We start from the raw sequence: 12,636 nt of genomic DNA on the forward strand, positions 1-12,636 counted from the left end.
GGGCTGCTTGGGGGAGCAGCCTCGGGGCTGCCCCGGTCTCGCAGCCCGCGGGCTCCAGAGGTCGCGCTCCCTTCGCTGGAGCGAGAGTCCCGCGGGAGCACTGCGCTGCCCGGCTGGGAGCGCTGCACCTCGGAGGCTCCTTCCCCTGCCAGGATGATAAATAATTTCTACCGACATCCCTAAAGGTGTTGTGAATGCTGTGGAGAGAAAACAAATGGGAAACTAGGATCTTCTGGAAGAAAATAGGTGCGTGGGGGTTTGGCTTTTGTGGCCTTTTTGTTGTTATTGAAGTTTGGGATTTTTTTTCCCCACCCCCCCAGCCCCCAAGCTAAAAAAGTCAGTATTCATCTGGTTTGCTGTGAATTTTTATTGTTGTCCTCTTATGTTTTTAGTGTAAGCCAAACTTTGGCCACATTAAAAGCTGTGCTGTCAGTGTTTCGCATCCACAAAGCGGTAACAGGGCTGTGTATGATGTCCCCGAGTTCCACTTGTCCTTTTTTACTTAGGAGCTACCACTGAGCAACCCATCCAGCCCAGACAGGTCTTTTGTGGAGCGCTCTCGACAGAAGAGAAGAGTTCAATTGTGGCAAAAAGCAGTCATCCCCAGACAGTGAAACCAAAGCAAGCCACTTTCTAAAAATATCAGGGAAAAAAGAAAGAGGGCTGGGAGAAGCCTTTGCAATATTCACATGGCGAGGAAGGTGTTCCAGACTGGAGACAGAATGATGAAAAGCAGCAGGGACGGGAAAGTTAGGAGGGATGGCAAAAAACTTCTGTCTAAGTAAGCAGAAGTTTAATCTGGCTCTGCTCAAGGGGTATAAGGCAAAATAACGGAAGTTCTTTTTTAGAGCTTTAGCAGATGAATCTCATCTCCTTAAATAAATAAAATAATGTGAGTTTGAAAAGGAGTCATTCTGCAAAGCAGACAGCAGGCTTTGTGACAGAACCATCTGATTCGCAGCCTCCAAAGGCTGAGAGCACTGTGAGTTTCAGCCTCAGCAGGGGAGGGATAAATGTCTCCTTTTGGAAGAAACCCATTTGAGCATGTTAGCAGCCTTAGTTTGGGGTTTGTGCTAAGTAGGAAATGGGAGGCAGGTGAGGCTGAGCTGTGGAAATGATTTAAAGACAGGTGCCTTACCTTTGCTGTGTCTGAGGTGTTCCTGGGGCTAGTGGGAGCTGTCTGGTGCTGTGCTCCAGCCTCATACAATTGTGAGTGAGATCGCTTTCAAACTGCTTGAGATGGCCCCATGTGGGTGTTTGCCAGGGCTCTTGCCTTTTGCTGGAAAGAAGGGGGCCTGTGGTTTCCTGATGTTGCTGGGTTCACCAGGGCAGTCAGATGGTAAAAAGCCGTTAAACTCTGCATTAGGTGCTGAGGTCCAGAGGCCCTGTAGAAGAACTTGTGCTTCAGACACCTGTATCTTCTTTAGCTGCAGAGATGTGAAAAGTGCATTTTGGTGAGGCTCTTGCTGCACGTGTTGCTTTTTGTTCTGCCTTGCAGAGGAGATGAATGTGGCCTGGGTGCCTCTGGGTCAGCAGTCTTGCTCTTGCTTTCTGAGTGCACTGCAGATGACTTGAGGGAAACCAAGGTGGCCACCGTATGGTACAATATATGATGGTAATTAACCTTAGAGTGATGAATTTTCAGGCCAGCATTTTGGCATCTTTCAAAGGCAACCTAGCAATTTGGCAGATGCTGGCTGGTGAAGGGTTAGCTGGACCGTGGACTTCAGTGGTAGCTGAGAGGAAGCACTACATCAACGATGACATGTAACTCCAAGATAATTAAGAAGGTGGCCCATTGTGAAGAATGCCAGTAAACAATGCAGTGCTGATACCCAAGCAAACAAGGGCAATCCAAGGACCAAAGTCAGACCCCAGATTAATATCCTTTATGACTCTTAACAAGGCTTGGTTCACTGTGGTGTCCTGATTAAAAGAAGAGAGATGGCAAGTATTTGGCTGCACTCAGAGCTGTGGAGGCCTGAGATGTTAATGCTCAGTTTGCTAGCAAGGACAGGGTAGGATTTGCGCTATATTGACTTTAATGCTAATAATAATAATTGTTAGGATCTTTCCTAGAGTGTCAGAAGCCTTTAGAAGCAAACTATTAGGATGCTAAATCAGAATGAAATTTATTGAAAGAGGAAAGAGAAGCTAATTTTGAGGCACTTAAATTACTATATTTGCATAATAAATAAGCTTAGAGAAGAAGAGTGGAGACAGCATGCATTTAAATGAGAGAAGCAGTTGCAAAGTCCAAGTTGAACATGCAGTTTAGGTTCCTCTGGGTTTCTGTGCACTGTGGGCACTTCTTAACTCAGCAATGCTGCTTTCTGCAGGAGAGGTGGGGAATTAGGGTGCTGCTCATGCTTCCTATGGAGTGCAGTACATATTACGCATGGAAGCCCTTTACTGGGAGAGTTCTTCAGAGGGCTGCTGTGAGTTTCATTGCCTGGACCACAAGCTGCCCACAGCACAGTTCTGTGCAGAGGTTGCGCATGAAGCAGAGGTTTTGTACCACCCACCAGTTGCTTTAGCAGTAGCAATGGTTTATTTGTTGACTTTAGCCCCACTGAAGAAAAGCATGTCTTGTTTATATCCAGACTAGTCAAAATGTAAAATGAGGAAATGAGAAGGAAGCAAAGCACTTCACTAAGATCAGTTTTTATGCCTGTGCTTAAGTCCATATGTGAGTGTTCCCATCAATTTCCTTTTTATTGAGGGGTTTAAGTCTAGACAGTTTACTGACTTGTTTTAAAATAAAGAGACCGAGGAAAAAAAGACACAGACTGACCTGCATGGGTCAGTAATCTTGATCTGGCTTATGCATTGCTTTTTTTTTTAAAAAAAAAAAAGCCTCGTAAGGTTGACAGTCCAGGAAGTTTAAGATCAAAACTCATTTAACTTAATGATAAAACCAAAATAACTCATTAGTACTTTCAGGTGTGGAAGTCTGGGCTGTGTTGCTCTGAAAGCTCTTGCTTTATCATGGCAAATGTGCCAATAAAGGCCAAATCTGCTCAGAAAAAAGCCTGTGTGTTTCCACTGGGATTTTGCCAAGGTAAACATTTCCATATCAGATATAAAGAAAGAATTACTTATATTGAAAGATTAACATGTAAATGGAGCGGAGAGTAGCTTGATACCTTTAAAAAAAAGGATGTTTTGCAACCAGGGGCATAGAAATTGTACTTCTGAGGTAATGTTTTTCTGTATCACATCCCTCAGCAGGACCAATAGGCATCAACTGACATGACAGATTGCTGAAACGGATGTGGTAAAACTGACACATGGAGTTAATAATATTTGATATAAAACTCTGAGTAATACCATGGCAAGAAATGAGCAGAGTGATAAATGGCTTAGAAATCAAGAAACTGATCTCTTGAGTTCTTAATGGTTTTAAATAAATCGCTCAAGTGAGTTTTAACTGAAGCACCAGATTTTTTAATGTACTTAGTCATTCAGGAGCGAGCATTGCCCATGCCTTGCAACAAGATGGGCTGCCTGTACCTGAGGGGTTGCAGCAATGCTGCAGGAGAACGTTTGCTGCAGTGGTTGCTGTTAGAGCAGCTGGTGCTATAGCAGGAGGATAGAAGTTGGTTCATATGGAATGGTACACTGATCACCTGACTCATTAATCTTTTATGTAAATTAACAACAGTCTGGTTTGGGTTCAAAGCCAAGAGTTCAATACCTCAGTCAAATTCACTTTGTTATGTTTGCAGAACAGGAGGATTGAGTGTTCTCAGCCTGCCTGTAAGTTAAGGTTGTCTGGTTTGGTACGTTCCCTTCACTAAGGTAACTGGCCTTAGGTGCTTTATACTGTAGTTTTTTCAATTCTGCTTTTTAGGTTTTTTCCTTTGTTGCATTGCTCATACCAAGTGTTTCACAGCAGAGGTCAGCAGCTGAGTCTTCAGCTTGCTGAGTGTGGTAAGGCTTAGGAAATGTGGAGTTTTTTCTTTATTCTATTGGTAAGCTGAGTCAGCATTTGAATTGTTGTGTTTTTCACACACCTTCATTTATTTGGTGTATCTGCTGTAGTACCATCCTGCAAATCTTCACTGAGTTGTTTTGTAGATAGAGTTTTGTGAAACTTGACTGAAAACTTTAATATTAATTCATTTCTTAACCCTGTGATTTGGCAGTTTCCCCCTATGGGTGTAATACAAATCATTAGGAGATGTGCCTCAGACATTTCATTTTGATGGTGTACAATTAGTCTGTTATGAAGTGGCTGCTGTAATCCAAATAATTTTATTTCTTCTTGTTGCAGGACCCTGCAGGAATATTTGAACTGGTGCAGGTTGTTGGAAATGGAACATATGGACAAGTCTATAAGGTTCGGATACCTCTTTAATTTAGGGTGCTGTTCTTGATAAAGCTGTATTTCCTAAAGCAGAAATGAGCACCATTTAAGAAGACAGACAATTGTTCCAGTAATAACCTGGTTTATCTTGCTCTCTTTTCTGCGTAATGCAAAATGTACCACCTGTGAAATTTCATGGCCCTTCTTCTGTCCTGTTTTCATGTCTCTTTGCTGCCACAGGTCACGTAAATGTATTGGCTTTTGTACTGACTTCCCTCTATTCTGTGCTTATTTTCTCTTTTTCAAAATTATTTGAAAGGTGTCTGGCAGAAATTTACATCAGTGATTGCTAAATTTGGCCTGGATTGAGTGGAGTTCCAAACTCAGACAGCAGTGCTCTTCAAGACAGGTGCCAATTATCCCTGCTCTGCTGGCAGGCAATGAAGTCATTGATTTCTGTCATTACTTTTGTTGCTGTGGTATCAAAGCAGAACCACCAGTCAAGAAACTACAGCAGTTAACATTGTGCGCCACAACATAGCGCTCTGTATGCTATGCAGTGCACAGCTTACTGTAGTTGTAACAACAAGCCTAGAAAAGTGTTCTTTCACTGTGAAGCCTTCCCTAAAAATGATCTAAGAGGAGGAAATAGTTGTGATTAAGTAGGGAACCAAGTTCCCATTTGGAGAATGAAGACACAGGAAGGAAAAGGCTGTGCTGCTGAACTCTTGGAGGTACATCAGAAGAGTAGTGGCACTGGAATAAGTCTGTCTGCTGTTGCTTCTCCCTCAGTCCCACTGCTGACAAGCCCCTGCTTGGCAAATCCTTGTGTGGGTGCAGGCTCTTTGTGCATTGATCCCTTTGTGGAAAAATGTGCAAGGGTCCTGGTGGAGCAATGCAGGACTGTTCTTTCTCCAGTGCACTGAAGACACTCTGGTGGCAGATCTGCTGTAGTCACATTATGCTTTCCCTTTGAAGCTATAGGTTCTGGAAAGTGCTTTACAAAAGCAGTTCTGGGAAGGCTCTCTTTTCCCACGCTACCATTTTTTTATTATTATTTTTATGTCAGAAGCAAGATCTTTCTCATGTAACTCTTTGTGGTGGCGAAGTCTGTGTTGTTTCTGAGATTGTTATGCAGATACTGCTCTTAGTACTACTGGATTAAAAATAGATGCTCAGGGGTTCACATGGACAGATTAGAAGCCAGGAGAGATTTTCAGGTGCTGTTGTTTTTTACCTGTAAAAAGATCCTAAACCTCCTGAATGTTCTGTGAAATAGTTGACTTTCTTTTTGTGTCTGGATTTATTTGTATTGGGAAAGAAAAATTTCAATCTAGTCATCTTTTATGAATGTTGAGTGTGAATCAGCTGCTTAATCATAGCAGAATCAGGAAGGAGCAACATAGTTTGCTTCTCTGCTGCAAAAGAAAATGTTTTGAGCTGTCATGTAGCTCACTAGAATGTTAGTTGCCAAAATGTGCAAGAAATATTGACAGTGATAATTTAAAATTGTACCCAAAAGCTGTTCTTCACTGAGCAAGCATGTTCTTCACGAGCAGGGTCTGACAGCTCTGGGAATGGGTGATTTGAGTCTCTGCTCATTTTGCACTTGGACTGGCTGGAACATCTAAGGAAGGCATTGAGAGAAAGGGTCTCAAAAGGCTGGGGGCACTGAGGGGAAGCTTTGTGCACGTGCATCCTGCACTGGAGGGGTGAGGGGCTGTGTGTAACCCCAGCTCCATGCAAGCACACCCCTAACTGAGGCTTTGGTCAAATAAATATACGTGAAGAGTGGCTGTGTGGTTTTCTGCTGAGGGTTGCTTAGTGGAGGGAGCTGCTCTTAGCAGGAGCATGACAGTGAAACTTGCAGTTGAAGAGGTTGATGATGACAGCCAAGCTGGACAGATAAAAAATGTACGTTCCACACTCAGCAGTCAGCTCCGTCTCTGTTGTGAACAATTTTCACACAGTCCAAAGCTTCAGTGTGTTTGGAAATCCTCCTGCAGATGCTGAGTGCCACCTGAATGTTCTCAGGTGTCTGCCTGGTGGTATCTCCCTAGTGCTGGCCTTGCACCCAGAGCAAATATCTGTTTTCTCAGAAGGAGGGCAGCTGCAACAAAACCAGTGCTTCTGCAGTGGCCATGAGAAGTTAGGCTCATACTCGCTTTTCAACTTCTGTGTAGTATGTCCTCTGATCTATAAAATGCTAGGACGAGAGAGTGAATGAATGGAATTCTGGAATCATTTTGCAGTTTGTCTAGTATAGGCTTGTGATTATAAATATTTAAGTTATATAAAGTAGTCTCTGTTATCCATATATTTACTTACATCATTAGAGCATGTTTTTATTCTCCAGAGGTGTTAGATTCTTCCATACATTCAGAAACTGCACATAGTAATTTGCCCATAATCAAAGAAAAACTTACTTCAGGCTAAGTAAATTATATTCAGGATTACTAAATTGCTTTTTTGGCTGTGAAGACGATTCATATTTTAATATATGCAACTCTATAAAAATAGAAATAAATTTTGAGGATTCATCATTAGAATTGGAAAACAATCTTTGACAGATTTATTGGAGGAGAGTATTGATCATACTGAATTATTCCAGTTCCAGTTCAGGGTCTTTTAAAATGAAATGGAAGAGGTATGAATTGTACACATAACAATGCTAGAGCTGTGTAGAAATGTTATAAAGATGTGTGTCTAATAACTGACTAAAAGCCAGCAGATGTTTTTGACAACTTACGAAGTAGCAGAACATAAATATGACAGTACTGGCAACTTCAACCTTTGGAAAGTGTGAATTAGATACAAAAAAAATCAGGTGGTACCCAGAAGTCATGAGACTTAGGCATCATTACCTCTCGAAATGACAGGTGAGTTTTTCAGTTAATTCCTGGCTTCCATGTGCTGGAATCCGAAGGACAATCCTGTGTAAGAGGTGATTCAGAATAATGCTGTGGGAGGTGGTAGCACAGTGTCTTCCCTGAAAGTAAGGGAAAACTGAAAGTAGTTGGAAATAGTGCATTTGCTGGCGGTTGGGAAGTATGAGTATTGACTCTTTCATGCCTTTGTCTCCTGAATGTTGAGGAGCTCAAGGTCAGATTGTGTCCAGTCTCTGCACCATCTCCATTGAATGCATATGGGAAAGAAGTTTCTGAACATCCCATGCACTACTTCTAGCAAGATCTGCCCATCTCCTGCATACTCTTGAGGCCAGGGATGAAAATGAGTGTGGAGGGCATGTGCAGTTGCTCTCCAAAGTATGAGGGCCAGCATTTTTGAGGGTTTGTAGAGCTGCTGATCATTAAGGACCTGCAGACAGCAGAGCAATGTTTTGCATCCCATAACTGTCAGTGTCATCTGGGAGGAAGTGAGAAGGCTGAAGGTGTCACTTGCAAGTCCTTGGGATCTGTTGAGACATGGTACTGTTTTGAGTTCTTTGCCTACTCCCATTACTTCCAGGAGTTTATCTGTATGGACTCCATGGCTCTGAAGTGCTGGATAGTGATGGTACATCACCCTTGGTGTAGAACAGTTGTATGCTGGTCTGTGCTTATGCGTTTAGTAATAACAAAACTCTAAGTTCGGGGTGAAGTATTTTTTTCCAAGACTTTTGCTGTTAGTTTCATAATCTTTGATGAGAGGTGTGTCTTCCATAGAAGCCTGTTCAGGCATTTTCTATGTTCCAATTTTCAATGGAGGGTCATTTTTCTGTTGAGTAAATGGGGAAAGGGAGATGTGGGGGCAGCTGAAGGGGTTGCCATTTTTCATGTGTTTGGGTCACACAATTCTTCCTGAGCTCTGGAGGAGGCTTTGAGACTCTGAGTTCATAGCTGCTCTCTTTTTTCAGTTGTCAAGATAAAGAGGAATTGTTCCTAATCCTTCTCATTCAGCCGTGCTCTTAGAGTCCTCATCCTTCTGAAGTCTTCATGGGTCAAATGAGGTCAGCAACAGCATCTGTGCCATCTGCTTGTTTTCTGATGTCTAGAGGCACCTGATTGGGGCTTTTGTCTTCCTTTGTTTTAGTGATGTGGATTAGCCTTCTGGGTTTGGCATTTTTCGGTGGCCTAGGGAAAGGGAGGCCACTGTCTTTGGATAGTTCCAGGGGCTGATGTTTTTTGGCATATGATCTTGGAGCCTGATGATAAACCCTGACAGATTTGCAGCTGCTGTGTGTGCAAAATGGTTGTATCTTTAATGGAGTCTGAGGACACAGGGAACTTGAGAGAGGCGCTCCGGTTTGGAACTATGAGAGTCAAGAGGGAAGACATGGTTTCCCAGTAATGCAGCTGATGAAGAAGCAGCAGTGCTGTTGCTGAAGCTTAGCAGGTGTGGAAGCCGCCCTGCCTTCCTGTAGTGACTCTGCATAGCTAATATTTTATTTCTATGTGGTCATGTAAGACTCTAGGACAAAAAGGAAACAGGTAAGAGTAAGGAAGTGTATGGGGTTTTGATTGATTGGGTTTTTTTTTAACACAGTTTCTTCTTGGCATTGAATCGTGCTTCAGTTGCTGACATGAGTTATGAATTACTTTGCTGTTGATGTAGAGTGGCAGGAGTGCAGCAAAACATGAATATGACATTTCAGTTTATGTTAATTTGAAAGTCTGTTAAGATCTTCATATTCTATTTCACTGAACAACTGGCTGATGTAATTGAGTTGGGAGTGGTGGGGGGAAGCAACATGGTGCTTTTTGAGACTGGCTAGTGTGTGGAAAGAATCACCAGACCATGCTAAGTTATGGAGTGTCACAATCCGTGGACAGTATTGAAAACCTTAATTAATGGTAGCACCTGGAAGGTTAAATGTAAGAAAGATTACAATTACATTCAATATAATCCAGATGGTGAATGTGTATAAGCTGGAAACTTCAAAACCATCCCTTCTGTGGGTGGGTCAGAAGTCGCCACTTTCCAAAGAATGTGTCTTTGGGGCTGAAAGGCAATTTCAGAGTCTCCAAAGTGCCGCAGAGACGTTAAAAATGACACGTAATCTCAGGTTGTTTTGTTGTCATTTGTGGTCAGTTAAGAGTTTTCAAGCTAATCTTAGTCTTCAAGGACTGAGAGTTTGATGAGTCAAGGAGGGAAATCAGTTGTACTCTATAGAAATGATAAAATGCTACTCTGTTTCGCTAGCAGTTGCTAAAAGTGCTTGTTTGTCTATCCATTTACTTTATTTCAGTTTTTGGTAGAACAGCTGATTATCTTGTCCACGTGAAAAACTAGTTAATTACAGGAAGCAACAGTATGTAAAGGCACTGCCACAGTGCATGGGATGGAGTCAGCAGCTCATTGCACAGATCCTTGGTTCTCTAGTGCAAACAAATAACGGGGATTGTCTGCTGCTCCCAGCCACAGGGATCTCTCTCAGGAATAAGTCTGAACTTAATGTGCACTGCTGCCATTGTAACAAGATCTAAAATGCTGTTGTGCTTATGAATGGATTGCCTTGAAAACTGAAGCGTGTAGGGCTGCAATACCAGTAATACACTAGAGAGGCGTGGCTTGGGGTTTTAGTGTTGAACTTCTTCAGGCCTCCAATTTTTAATAAGACCCTTGAAGTCTGCATACTACTAAGTGTGTTTCTTCCTTTTCACTCAGTTGTCTGCAACTCCTAAATACGCTCCCATAAATGTCTCCATGCCTCTCTTACTGCTTCCACACCATGATTGGCCTTTTCCTCCCCCATCAGAACGGGTGTGGAATTGGCACCCTTGATACAAGGAGGGCAAACTGTGCCTTGGACTGCATCAGCAAGAGCCTACTGAGCGAATCATGAGATACAATGCTCTTGTTAGGCCACACCTAAATACTGTGTCCCATCTTTGCTCCCTCAATTCCAGAGAGACATTGAGAAACCAGAGAGGGTTCAACAAAAGGCAACCAAACCATTTAGTGGGTTGAAGAAAGAAAGGCTAAAGGAACTGGATTTTTTCAGCCTCGGGAAGGGAAGGCTGAGGGCAGTCTAGTCACAGTTTTCAAGTGCTTCAATGATGGTTTGTATAGGAGGTGCACAGGGCAAATGGGTTGCTAAGAGAAAGTTCCATTTGGATGTAAGAAAAAAATTCTGTACCATGAGAATGAGTCATCACTGGAATAGATTTCTCATGGTGGTTGTGGAGTCACTCTTGCTGGAAATATCCAAGGCTGTTTGACACTGTCTTGGTTAATGTAACCTAAGTCCCTGCTTTTAACAGAAGGTGGGACCATGTGTTCCCAGAGGTCTTTTACTATCTCGTTTTGAGTTCAAGACATACCTACTATCAACCCAGCCTATTAGAGTGTGAATTACTAACTTGGAGGATACAAAAAAAAATTACTTTTATTTGAAAAAAAAATAGTTTATTGTGTGTATTCAGTTGTCAGAGCAAGGAGCATTTTTGTGCTGGGGTTTTTTAGGGTTGTGGCATTGTGTTTGGGTTTTTTTTAATCTTGGCTTCCCTGCCTATTTGCCTATGGCAGTGCCAAACTGTATTCAGCACTGAATTTTAAAATAATGGATCAAACATGCAAAATTAATTAGGAAATTGTGAAGTCCTGGTTCTAATTAGTGAATATTTCAGAGAAACTCAATTAAGATTCTTGGGAGTCAGACTAGTTTATCAAAAATAGAAGAGTAAGGTTGTGGAAAAAACCTCTCAGCTGTGGAGTGCCTCTATACAATAAAGACTCTGACTGAACAGAGCAAAGTACAACAATTAGATGTGCCATATCAGCTATTAGAGAGTAGTAAAATCCTTGCAAATAATTTGTAGGCAGGCCTGCTGCTTTCAGGTCCTCCATGTTTTGGACCTAAAAGTCCATGTGGGAGAGTACAATGCATTTTCATCAAAAAGCGTTGTCATTTTGAGCTCATGTTGCATAACACTTCAGATTTTGTCACTGGGTCATGCTATTTTGAAGGTAAGAGAATATGCTAAAAATGCACTAGTGGTAATATGAGCGTAGTAGGAAATAGTTCAAGCTCTTAATTCCCTGCTCGAGCACTTTGCTGTGCTTTAAGCACCTCACTAGTGACATTGATTTCAGTAATCCTGGCTGCTCAGTAGCATCCAGAATCATGCCAATGTGCAGATACACATCAGAGTGACCAGTGCTTCATGGGTCTGAGTTTTGCAATATCTGACCTACTCAGAAGTGTTTGCATTGTATACAATATATAAATTTGTGGGACTAGGGGAAGACTCGTAGTGGCCCATTTGCAGTCCAGAACACCTCCCAGACATGTAATGAGCTGTGACTGTTAATGAATGAATGAGAGGATATTACTTAGTTTTAAACAGCAGAAAATCTACTGTGTTGTTTATAGATGTTTGAGCTGATTCCCGTGGCAGATTAGCTTTAGTAACTACCTTTTTCACAATGAACTGCAGGATTTTGGAGCCTGGTGAGGACATGTCACCGTGTCTCTGATTCTTACAGCTCCTTATGAATTGTACTTTCCAAGTCTGCTTTAATGTCCTGAAGAGTACATGTATGTTTTTTTCAAAGTCCTTCTTTGGTACCTTTGGGCTGCAGCTGGTAAAGCATAATGAACAACGAATCAGTTGGTTTCCTAAAATTGAAGAAGCAACTATTCTTCAGCTGTTTGTAGTATACTTTTTACTTTTCAAAGTTTTTGTGTATTATAAGTCTACCCTTGTAACCTACTGACCTTGTGGGATTCCTGAAAGGTTTTCAAGATTTACTTTAGAAGCACCTTTTCAAAGGCCATTTCTTCCCCATCCCCTACTTCCTACCCTTGAAAATACTAAATTTTAGTTACTTCTGGGATCTTACAAGTGAGCAGTCCAGAAGACACACTTTGTAGCAAACTGTGGCCTTTTCAGTGTCCTGCATAAATAATGTTTTTAGCTCCTGTGTATTAGCTGGGGTGTGGCGTGGGGCAGTGCCTTTAAGCGTTCCCAGTGTGTGAAAAATGCGCTTTTTCATAAAGATAAGAGAGGGGCTGATGTGGACAGCTGTGGCTTGGGAGAGCTTGCTTCTCTTCTTGCCTCTACTTCCCATCATAGCTAAAAACCATGAATTTGCTGGAAATGGAGCTCTTCATATGAGTGTAGCTGTTAAAATGGAGGCAGCCCTTGTTTTTGTGAAGCATCTTGGGGTTGTGGTTAGGAGGAATTAGTGTGCTTATGGAGGTGATTTGTGAAAATTGATTAGCAGCCACTTACTGAACAACATGCTGTTTGAAAACAGTTTCACTTGAATCCAAAGATGGGTTCAAGTGAAACTGTAGTGGGAAAATGTCAAGAAATGAGTTGGCTTTTGTTTTCAAACTTTGCTTCAGAAATGTCAAAACATTACATTTAATTTGCTTCATT

At 42.0% G+C, this 12,636-nt stretch overlaps 1 protein-coding gene across 5 annotated transcripts in view; it reads left to right on the forward strand.

The window, feature by feature from the left end:
* Positions 1-4,276: 4,276 nt before the first annotated feature.
* The window catches only part of NRK (Nik related kinase), an 86,970-nt gene continuing 78,610 nt past the window's right edge, over positions 4,277-12,636 (forward strand). For all 5 annotated transcript variants that reach the window (XR_001862703.1, XM_017736619.1, XM_008635536.2 and 2 more), the window contains exon 1: positions 4,277-4,342. The gene's annotated coding sequence lies outside the window, so the exon portion shown is untranslated. The remainder of the gene's footprint in view (positions 4,343-12,636) is intronic.

Source organism: Corvus brachyrhynchos, unplaced genomic scaffold, assembly GCF_000691975.1.
Source record: "Corvus brachyrhynchos isolate BGI_N302 unplaced genomic scaffold, ASM69197v1 scaffold36, whole genome shotgun sequence".
NCBI classification, from domain to species: domain Eukaryota; kingdom Metazoa; phylum Chordata; class Aves; order Passeriformes; family Corvidae; genus Corvus; species Corvus brachyrhynchos.